Below are 11,803 nucleotides of genomic sequence, written 5' to 3'. Positions count from 1 at the left end.
TTGCTTACGATCTCACAGAGGATTATGTAAATTCAGCAAATTATGTGGGATAAATGACTGCCCCTACAAGCATCACCGTCTGCTTCATAACGACGCCAAAGACAAACTCAGTGGTAGCCAGCTAGCTCAAACCCAAGTGATCACGAACGACCCCAGCAATATTAGTTCCAATGACTTCGTTTGTAACACTCACAGCGGGAACGGAAAATCCGTGCTATTCAAATACATTCCCGTGATACTGCATAATCAGGGGTTGTCTGTAAGCACTCATGCCTTTGTAGATTGCGGATCTTCACTGACCTTGTTAGAGGAAACCTTAGCGGCTGAGTTGAAGCTTCAAGGAGAAAAGCATCCCACTGACACTGCTTCAAGAAATTTGGAGAGCCGGTACAGGTTGGGACGAACTGATTGGAGACAGGGAACTGGAAAAGTGGAATATGTGGTTGCGCGTTCTACCCCAAGTCGAGTCGGTACGAGTTCCTTGATGTTATCATCCATTCAACACCAACTGTAACCGACGAAATATTGAGCTACATACCTTTGTAGACGCTAGTGAAACTGGGTTTGCAGCTGTATCGTATTTCCGGTTCGAGGAGGATGATCAGATACACTGCGCTCTTGTGGGAGCCAAAACTCGAGTAGCGCCACTAAAATTTGTTTCAATCCCTCGTCTCGAGCTTCAAGCGGCAGTTATCGGAGCACGACTGGCCCTGAATATTCAGCAAAATCACACCTTTTAAATTTCTCATCGTTTTTTCTGGACCGATGCACGTGATGTCATGTGCTGGCTTAACTCCGATCATCGGCGATACTCGCAATTCGTTGCCTTCCGCGTTGGGGAAATATTAGAATTCACTGACATTTCAGAGTGGAGATGGTTATCTGGAAAACTAAACGTAGCTGATGAAGCCACGAAATGGCAGCGATTGCCGGATCTGACGAACAACAGTCGGTGGTTTAACGCACCATCTTTTCTTTGGAGTGCAAACAACGGATGGCCGATGTCATCATTCAATGTCGAGAAAACAACTGAAGAGATTCGACCAAACCTTTTACACCATTTCGAAAGTCCGATTAACGACATCTTGCAGCCAGAAAACTTTTCGAGCTGGAAACATCTGGTGCGGCTAACAGCTTATGTACGGCGATTCCCGACAAACGCTAGGCGCAAACAAGCAAGAGGAATTCCCGTTACGGGTCCTCTTACGCGGGATGAAATGGCACAAGCACAAAGATTCTGATGGTGACGATCAGTGCTACAGTTAAAAAGAGCTTACCCAAACAAAGTGGGCTCTTCAAAGTTTGTCCGTTCATGGATAATGATGGTGTTATGCGCATTCACAGTCGTATTGATGAAAGCGATTTCGCTGGGAAATATACGAACTATCCCATTGTTCTACCACGTGACCACTCTGTCACGAAACTAATCCTCCAAGAAATTCACCAACGTTACCATCACCAATGTCAAAAAACATTCATCAATGAAGTTAGCAGGAAGTACTACATTCCTCGCGTGCACGTTGTGTGCTGGAGAATTCGACGAGAATGTCAACGCTGTAAAATTCGATCTGCGAAGCCAAATCCACCAGCTATGGGAAATCTACCAAAAGCTCTTTTGGCAGCATATATTCGTCCGTTTTCCTACACGGGCGTGGACTACTTCGGCCCCATAACCGTAGTAGTTGGTCGTCGATCAGAGAAACGATGGGGAGTCTTATGGCGTTTTCGTTTTTTCTTGGTGCTACACCGGTGTAGTGCAAAGAAAGAGATAGACTGATTACAACCAAGTTTGAATGAGTGTAGCACCGACTACACCGGTGTAGTGCACTGTCAAAAACGAATATGCCATTAATGACCTGCCTAACCACTCGAGCAATTCACATCGAAGTAGCTCACTCGCTGTCAGCGGATTCATGCATAATGGCTCTGCGAAACTGCATATCGCGAAGAGGAATTCCCGTGCAAATTATTAGCGATCGCGGCACGAACTTTATAGGGGCCGATAAAGAGCTGAAAAAAGCACCAGCTGATTTAGACCAGAACAAGATGGTCGCAGAGTTCACAACACCTGAAACCTCCTGGACGTTTAATCCACCAGCGTCTCCACACATGGGTGGCTGCTGGGAGCGACTAATCCAATCAGTGAAAAAGGTTCTAGCAGAAATACGTCCATCGCGCCTTCCCACAGACGAGGTGCTGAGAAACGCTCTATTGGAGGTCGAAAACATCATTAGCAGCAGGCCGCTTACACATGTTCAGACAACCCGTATGGAGGAGTGCTTCTAGGAATTAAAAAGTGCTACTCTTTCTACAGAATTAACATCCCCTTGTTCGCGGGCATTGAGGCTGTAGCTGTCCAAACGAACATTAAAGGCAAAGACATGTCTATCGCTTCTATATATATACCTCCCAAAGCTCAAATTGGACAACGTCAGATTTTTGAGGTAGTGGAATCCATGGCTGCTCCGCGACAGATACTGGGAGACTTCAACTCGCACGGAGTATTGTGGGGTTCCCTCTTCAATGATAATTGATCCTCTTTGATATACAATGTTTGTGACGAGCTCAATAAATGAAAAAATACAGGCAAAGCAACACGCATTCCCAGACCACCCGCACGACCAAGTGCATTAGATCTATCTCTATGCTCGACATCACTTCGGTTAGATTGCACGTGGAAGGTTGTACCTGATCCTCACGGTAACGATCATTTGCCAGTCGTTATTTCAATTAACAGCGAATTAGGCATCACGAATTCAATCAATGTCCTTTATGACTTGACACGAAATATTGATTGGAAAAAATACCAATCTTTAATTTCCACTTCTCTTGTTTCGACGGAAGAGCTACCACCTACCGAAGAATATGAATTTCTAGCGGGTTTGATTATTGAAGCAGCAGAACAAACCCAAACGAAATGCAATCCTGGCATGACAATGAATAGCCGGCCTCCTAATCCCTGGTGGGACAAAGAGTGCTCGGATGCATATGAAGCTAAACAAGTTGCTTACAAAGAAATTATGAAACGGAAAGGGTGTACACGTGCAAACTTTGAAAATTATTCGATTTTGCAAAACAACTTTGACAGTCTCCGCCGTGCCAAAAAGTCTAGTTATTGGAGACGTTTCGTTGATGGCTTGTCAAGAGAAACATCAATGAGTACTCTTTGGAACACAGCCAGAAGAATGAGGAATCGAAACGTAACTAATGAAAGCGAAGATTTTTCGAATCCTGGATATTTAATTTTGCCAAGAAAGTTTGTCCAGATTCTGCTCCTGCGCAGAAAATCATTCGCGATGCTCCCACTATTAACGATTCCATAGATTCGCCTTTGACAATGATGGAATTTTCAATTGCACTCCTCTCATGCAACAATAATGCTCCGGGACAGAATTAAATTCAACTTTGTGAAGAATCTGCCTGACCTAGCAAAAAGACGCTTGTTGAATTTATTCAATAAGCTTCTTGAGCAGAACATAGTCCCGCACGACTGGAGACAAGTGAGAGTTATCGCCATTCCAAAACCGGGAAAACCAGCCTCCGACCATAACTCGTATCGACCGATTGCAATGCTATCCTGCATCAGGAAATTGTTGGAAAAAATTATCCTACGACGTCTCGACAATTGGGTTGAGGCGAACGGCTTGCTATCAGATACCCAGTTTGGTTTTCGGAGGGGAAAGGGAACCAATGATTGTCTGGCGCTGCTTTCGTCAGAAATCCAACTAGCTTAAGCAACAAAAGAACAAATGGCGTCTGTGTTCTTAGACATAAAAGGAGCATTCGACTCTGTTTCCATTGATGTTCTCTCAGAGAAACTACATCAATGTGGTCTTTCACCAATATTAAATAATTATTTATACAACTTATTGTCAGAAAAGCACATGCATTTTTCATATGGCGATTTGGCAACATTCAGAATAAGTTACATGGGCCTCCCACAAGGTTCTTCTCTACAATTTTTACGTGAGTGACATTGATAATTGTATTGTCAGCCCATGCACTCTAAGGCAACTTGCAGATGATGGCGTGGTTTCTGTTACAGGACCAAAAGCCATAAATTTACAACAACCACTGCAAGATAGTTTGGATAATTTATCAAGTTGGGCATTGAAGCTAGGCATCGATTTTTCTACGGAGAAAACAGAGTTGGTTGTTTTTTCAAGGAAGCGTGATCCAGCTCAGCTTCAGTTGGTTGGTAGAACGATAGCCCAAGTCATGACCTTTAAATATCTCGGAATTTGGTTCGATTCTAAAGGTACATGGGGAGGCCACATTAGGTATCTGATAAAGAAGTGCCAACAAAGGATAAATTTTCTCCGAACAATAACCGGATCTTGGTGGGGTGCTCATCCAAGTGACGTGATAAGATTATATCAAACAACGATACTTTCGGTAATGGAATATGGGTGCTTCTGTTTCCGTTCAGCTGCAAACACTCACATTATTAAATTGGAACGAATACAGTATCGTTGCTAACGAATCGCCTTAGGTTCCATGCAATCGACACATACGATGAGTCTTGAAGTACTAGCGGAAGTTCTTCCCTTAAAAGATCGATTCTGGGATCTCTCGTCTCGTTTACTTATACGATGTGAGGTTATGAATCCACAGGTAATTGAAAATTTTGAAAGACTTGTCGAGCTTCAATCCCAAACCAGATTCATGACAGTGTATTTCAATCACATGTCACAAGAAATAACGCCTTCTAGTTATGTTCTGACATGTGTTAATATACTAGATACTCCCGATTCCACTTTATTTTTCGGCACGTCCATGCAAGAGGAAATTCTTGGAATCCCGGATCATCTGCGCTCTCTGGAGATCCCTAAAATATTCATAAGTAAATACCAACACATTGACTGCCATAAAATGTTCTACACTGATGGGTCACGAATCAATGAGGCCACTGGCTTCGGTATTTTCAACAATAACACCTCGATCTCTTTCAAGCTTGCAGAACCTGCCTCCGTTTATACAGCCGAACTAGCAGCAGTTCACTATAGTCTGGAAATCATTGATACTTTACTTCCGAGCCATTATTTCATCTTCACAGATAGCCTCAGCACAATTAAGGCACTACGCTCATTAAAGCTTGACAATCACGCTCCGTTCTTTTTGAAGAAGATACGAGAATACTTAACTAAATTAACAAATAAATCTTATCAAATTACCTTAGTGTGGATTCCCGCTCATTGCTCCATACCGGGTAATGAGAGAGCGGATAATTTAGCCAAAATAGGGGCGCTGGACGGTGACATCTATGAAAGACCTATTGCCTTCAATGAATTTTATAGCGCTTCTCGTCAGAGGACGCTTACTAGCTGGCAAACATCATGGGACAATGGAGATCTGGGACGGTGGTTGCACTCAATTATCCCTAAAGTATCAACGAAGGCATGGTTCAAAGGGTTGGATGTAAGTCGAAACTTCATTCGTGTGATGTCTAGACTCATGTCCAACCATTATACGTTGAATGCGCATCTCCGCCATATTGGGATCGCAGAAGATAATCAATGTGCTTGCGGAGAGGGTTACGAAGACATTGAACATATTGTTTGGTCTTGTACTGAATATCGTGAAGCCAGATCCCAAATAATAGACTTCTTACGAGCCAGAAGAAAACCACCCTATGTTCCTGTTCGTGATATCCTCGCTTTACGAAAACTCACATACATGGGCCATATTTATCATTTCCTGAAAACAATAAATATTCAAATATAATTATCCCCACAATGTTTCTAGTTTTTTCCCTTGCTACCCACAAATAATTTAGATTTCTTCGCAGTTAGTTAAGTTAGATAAAACGATATAAATAAAGAAAAGAAAATAAACAAAGATTACAGAAAAACTATCAATAGGTTTACAATGAAATTCAAGAAAATATAGTATAAATAAAAATATTCAAAATGATGATTATCCTCAGTGTTAGCATTAGAAAGTGAACTTTTATTATAACGTGATAGACTTAAGAACTTTTGTAACATGTTATATAAAAAAACCCCGGCGTAAAAAAGCTTTTGCAAACGCCGTGTCAAATAAACGTTTTATGAAAAAAAATGCACATGTTCCGATTGATCACAAGTCGTCGCTGGCATTAACGCCTAATCATTTTCTTATCGGTTCCTCTAATGGGTCGAAACCACTTGTTCCATATGACGATAGTACCACGGCTCTACGACAGACCTGGAAGGTGTCTCAAATGATAGCAACTATATTCTGGAAACGCTGGCTGTTAGATTACTTACCTGCAATAACTCACAGAACTAAATGGTTTCTACCGACGAAGCCAATTATGGTTGGGGATATTGTAATCATAGTCGATCCCAACTCACCCAGAAACTGCTGGCCGAAAGGCAGAGTTGTGGCAGTAAAACCGCCAAAAGACGGTCAAGTGCGCTCAGCGACAGTTCAGACAACATCAGGATTATATGAAAGACCGACGGTGAAGTTGGCAGTGCTGGACGTCGGTGCAAATTTAAGTACCCGGACCCAGGGTCCAACTACTGGGGGGGATTGTTGTGCACACCCCTCGTGTGGCAACGCACCTAGTAACCAGTAACTTAACGAACGAAAATGACGGACGACGAATGTCATCGGTCGGAAGAGGAAACGCCAGAGTGAATTCATTCTTTCTAATTTGCTTCTGGAGATAGAACTAAATTATTTTTTATAGTATTAATTTATAAAAATTATCAATTGGCACGTGTGTAGTACCGCTATAACTGAAATTTCAGGTAATACCAACCGTGAATAGAATTGAACCCTTGCATAACTACAGATTATTACGAAACTCTAGGAACACCGTCGAGGGAGGTTAGAGTAACATGAGGCTTTGATAAACCACACTAGTTCGATTTTAGATTAAGGTAATTGTTAATTCAACAAACTAAAATGTAAAAGGCTTATGAATTTTCTATGCGTAGGACGTTGACCAGGTTACTAAAGGCTTCTCCCGTTCCGGATAACGAAACGGAAAACCTACAAAACGTGAGTTCTTCACATGTGTGATGAATATTTATATTTAAAATGAATATCATTATTTATAGGAAATTTTAATTCGGCAACCGAATAAACGAGTTCAGAAGTCCGGAAACTGTTTTCTTGTTGCTGGTGCAACACCAACGGCTTTCAACGGGTGACAATAGAAATAGGGCGAAAAACTCCAAAACATTATAACTGCATTAAAAACATAAATGAAAGTACCGAAAAAGCCCTGCATCTTTTTGTTTAAAAAATGGGACTTTTCGTTTTTTTTTTGACAAATCAGTGAAACATTCCATTATTTACCACTAACAATTTTTCCTGACAGCTTACCGAACCAGTTGAAAACTCAGGAAAAACTTAATGAAAGCTGTTAAAATTTGTTAGTGTGTGCTAGGTCCGGCGAAAGAGGTTCAAACGACATGTGTAGTAAATAGTGTTGGTCTAAAGAATGGATGGTCATGAAGGGAGAAAGGGAGTAGGAAAATCAGGAAAAATATGATAAATATTATGCATAATTCATTTTTCAACAAAGCTAAATCGAAGTCCTTTTGAATGTTTTCACAATAAATCTCTGAAGTGACGGATGATAAGACTAAAAAATATATGTTTTCAGGTGTGGAGTTTGCTATAATTTGCTGAGTACGGTTCGAATTTTCATTTTGTTATTGTTGAAATCGGATCATTCCCAAGAGTATTGTGATTTGAGTATTTCGATAGGCACCAAATCTACTTTTCATAACATGTTAATAATGATTTGCCCGGCAACTTGGACCCCCACGCTCCAACTTGTATGCAAGTTTCCTCCATCAACTGATGATGGTCACTCAGCGAGATCAACTGAACGTGCAAAAATTTCTCAGAGATCGAAACGCGTTCCTCGCTTACTATCAAATGTGTTCACGCGATATGCCGAAGCACGACGTCTACGCTCGTCGTACACTCCGGCCAGACGTAAACAAAAAATGACATAATCGCTCGCGACCGCTCTCATTCTCGTTGACGCGTATACACGCGAGTGCGCCTAACATGCCGGTATCTTCAGGCATGCTGCTGGTCAAGAATTTTCCGAAAACACACACACCAGATAACTGCATGCGCACGGTTCACGTTCGAGAGTGAGTGGCTGCCGCGCTACTCTCAGCCGGCGGCAATATTATTTATGATCGAATGGTCAACCATACGAGAGGTCCCCGGTTATTTTGAGAAACCCACTCGCAGTGCCTCCGATCGGACAGTCGTGCGCTCTTTCTTCTCTCCCCGTTGACGATGGGGGGAGGGCCACCACACAAGACCTCCGACCTCACTCGCCGGTTTTGACGACTACTGCCAACCATATCGAGGTTCCCCCCCGTAGCAAGTGATCTGGCGCAAAGAGCGAAGCTGCAAAATCACAACAAACTTTAATACGTTTCCTCTGTTTTGAAACTTTTAGTACGATTTTTGTCGTCACCGGATTTATCACGCGCATTTCGAGAGCTCCACGCGGTGCTCGCTTTCGGTGGGGAACGTTTTGCGGTTTCGCGGCTACTTCAAGTGAAGCGCTTTTGCCGCTTGGTTGTGTCACAATTGTTTTGGTGTTTTTTTTTTTGGGTTAACGCTTGTGCGTGCTTAGTGGTGATTTGAAGTGAAATTTATTCTAATTTGAGTATTTCGTGCTTGATTTGAACAACGACGGTTTCCAGCCAGCTTTTCTTGTAAGTTTATGGCAGTGCTAAAAAGTAATGTGTTTCTTTGAAGTTTGAACTTGCGTCTGAAGTGTTTCGAGGGTCACTGCGAAGATTGGGCAAAATGCCGGTGGTTGTCTGACATAACGTGTCAATTGTTTACGGATGGTTGTAAATATGCATGAGTGTTCTTGAAAATGAAACTTCGCAGTCAAGTCGTCGATCTACGGTATGAAGTTGGTGCTCAAAAAATGCATTATCATTGAGAACCTCGTTTGTCGCTATGTGATGAGAATTCGCGCTTTGTTTGGGAACTTGTTTCTTACGAACAATTAGCATTGACACCGAGTTGCCTTCATGTGACAAATCATCAACAGCTGGTCAGCCGTAAGGCGGCTAATGAATGGCTCGTTGTACACTTTGAATAGGCTCGACTGATTGAATGTGGTGAATTGATGCAACGAGCACACCTTCGAGCTATCTGAAATAGAGATTTCACCAGCACCGTCCTACCCATTTAAATCAATTCTAAAGCCAGATGCACGTGCCTCATCATCATTGACTTACCCTCAAGCTAACGTCTTCGTTGACATCCCTTGCGGGTTGCATTTAATTATCGGTAAATTATTATTCATTAACTCCTCGTTCCTGTCGCAATCTCAGATGCCATAAATAGAACCAGTTCTACTTCATCTCAATTCCTGCCGAACGAGAAATTTCCTACCTAAAGATTACCCTCTTCCTCTTCTTCGGCTGGTGCAGATCATGTCGATCCCCTGCTGCGTTTCCCAGGTTCAAAGAATCCCACTCTAAAAACCTTGAGCTGTGAAATGAGAGCACAGACCACATCGATCTTGTTAACAATCCGTGCCGCAACTCCGAACCAAGCTGCAAGTCATTCGATGTTCGAGAATCCAATCCAAGAACGCGGAAGATTCGAATTACTCACGGGCTATAAGCATGCGCATTCAGAAATCATCACCCAAGTAGTGGCGATGGGTGCTTGGCTGTAAGGATGATCGACGCGCGACGACTGACGTGGACCAGGAGGAGATAACATGATGCTGATTATTACGGGTGATTTGCAATGCAAACCCCTGCGGTAAAGCGTAATAGGAGCGAGATTCAATTGCAAATGCTCGCAGCGGTACCGACCGGTCTTATTAATGATGGGTTTGTTTGCTAATCCCACGATTTTCAGCTGTCGATTGTTTGTTGCGTGTTGCTGGAGCTTGTTACAGATTCTAGCTGGAGTGTGGCATCGAATGGGGTTCAGTATAATGCAGCGAATGAAATTGATATTAAATTATGTGTTGATTAGATGATTGTCAGGAGTGTTTCTGTATGTAACGCATGCAAACTACAAACATTCGTTCGGCGGTACGTTCTTTTGTTTAGTGCTCGGAAAACGGGATATTTTTGTTTTTGCCAGCAAGTTCTTTCTCAGGAAATAAAAACACTTTTTTTATGAACTTAGTTACTTTTTAATGATATTTTCACAGAAAGTTTGAAAATTTCATAACTAAAGATATTTATGGAGGATTAATAGAATCTCAACCGTCATTTAGTGTAACAAAAACAACGGTTCTCGCATTAGTGTAGTCAGGGGGAAGACAGTTAATTACTTTAGTATTATCAATCTGCACAAACTCAACATGGGAAATCACCCGACATTTGTACGGTCAGGAAGAGATGAGGTGTTAGATGTAACTTTCTGTTCCGGCAAAATTTTGCATGAGTTGGCGAACTGATTTGTTTCAAACGAGATCGTACCATCGATATCTGATTACAAAGGGATTTTCCTTGATATTTTATTTTGTTAATTTTACAGGGCACAACGCATTAGCATAACTGAGCCGAAGATCTTTTACAATACGAAACAATGAAAGAAAATACCACTTTAAGACTGGTTGTTGGCTAGGAAATACTGGGCGTGATCGTTGTTGAGTGAAAATTTGTTACTGCCAGATGCGTAGATATTGATTTTGTAACTGTTTATGTTGCTGTTGTGTGCTGTTTTTGGTTGTAGTAGGCGGACATTCTGTTCTGCTTCTGCGCAAGATTTTCCCTAGTGTATGGTCGTTTTGCAGAATTTGCACATACACTGAGAAGCAAAAATGTGCATAGTTAGCATACTTTCTATACTTGTCTCTTTTCTTCTGCTGGACTGAATATGTCCAATGTATAAAATTTATAGCAGAAGAAACGAGAGGCAGATAGAAAAGTATGTTATCGATGCGTAAATAAAATTCTGCGTGTAGGAATTTATTCTGGATGCGTGACCAGTACTCTTTGATCCAACGTACCATTTTCGGTAGATCTGTGTAAAATGGTTCCGTACGAAAGGATTAAATTGATCAAACACATTCTAACCACACAAATATGTGGAGTGTGGAGATAAATCATGTAAGCGTACATCTATAAACTCGTTGTCTATAATACGGCTATGCTAGTTTCAACGTTGGCGTGTTCAGCGATGTGCTACATGTTGTCCCGATTAGACGAAAGGTTCCACTTGGTTAATGTTTTATGAAGATAATCGACAGATATGTCTTACAGGACATGTGTATCGACAATAGGGTTCCTAGTACCGACCCTTCTTGACGATAACCGATACAGCGGTACTGAAACTCTCAGTACTGGTAGTACCGGTAGTATACTGGTACTCGAAGATTTTATTAAAAAAACGTTTTTAATCAACCTAACAGTGTGATGGGACATTTCTTATAACTCTTATCACTCTCTTCGGAAATTATATCGATTGAGCATATTTAGAATTTTATGTTTCGCGATGTTTTTGATAACACATGCAGAGAACTTAGAACTAAAATTGCAGCTCTTGATATCTCGCTACCTCTGAAGTGCATGTGTGCATAGTTCAAACTTTACTTCGATATCGCCTTTTTCTAAAAGTGATTTGCCAGTAGTATCTTTGATTGTAATTATTATCATCCTAATGCCAAAGAACAAATAAAAAACTCTCGAAATCCGTTAACGAAAATCATCATCACTGGAATTTTCGTTTCCACGAAACTTTTCGATAACCTTCCGTCACTTGTGTTTATACACTGGGTGCACGCTGCTCTGAAAATCTAACGAAATCGTTTGAGGGCACCAGCGGGTTTCATTCCGAGCCATTTGCGCAATTTTCG

The 11,803-nt window shown here is 41.6% G+C and overlaps 1 protein-coding gene across 1 annotated transcript in view; it reads left to right on the top strand.

Moving 5' to 3' along the window:
• The first annotated feature begins 8,409 nt into the window (after nucleotides 1–8,409).
• Nucleotides 8,410–11,803, top strand: part of LOC131694116 (uncharacterized) — a 206,474-nt gene continuing 203,080 nt past the window's right edge. The window contains exon 1 of the mRNA XM_058982550.1: nucleotides 8,410–8,681. The gene's annotated coding sequence lies outside the window, so the exon portion shown is untranslated. The remainder of the gene's footprint in view (nucleotides 8,682–11,803) is intronic.

The sequence above is a fragment of the Topomyia yanbarensis genome, chromosome 3, assembly GCF_030247195.1.
Source record: "Topomyia yanbarensis strain Yona2022 chromosome 3, ASM3024719v1, whole genome shotgun sequence".
In the NCBI taxonomy this organism is placed as follows: Eukaryota; Metazoa; Arthropoda; class Insecta; order Diptera; family Culicidae; genus Topomyia; species Topomyia yanbarensis.
This window is presented reverse-complemented; position numbering and strand designations above follow the sequence as displayed.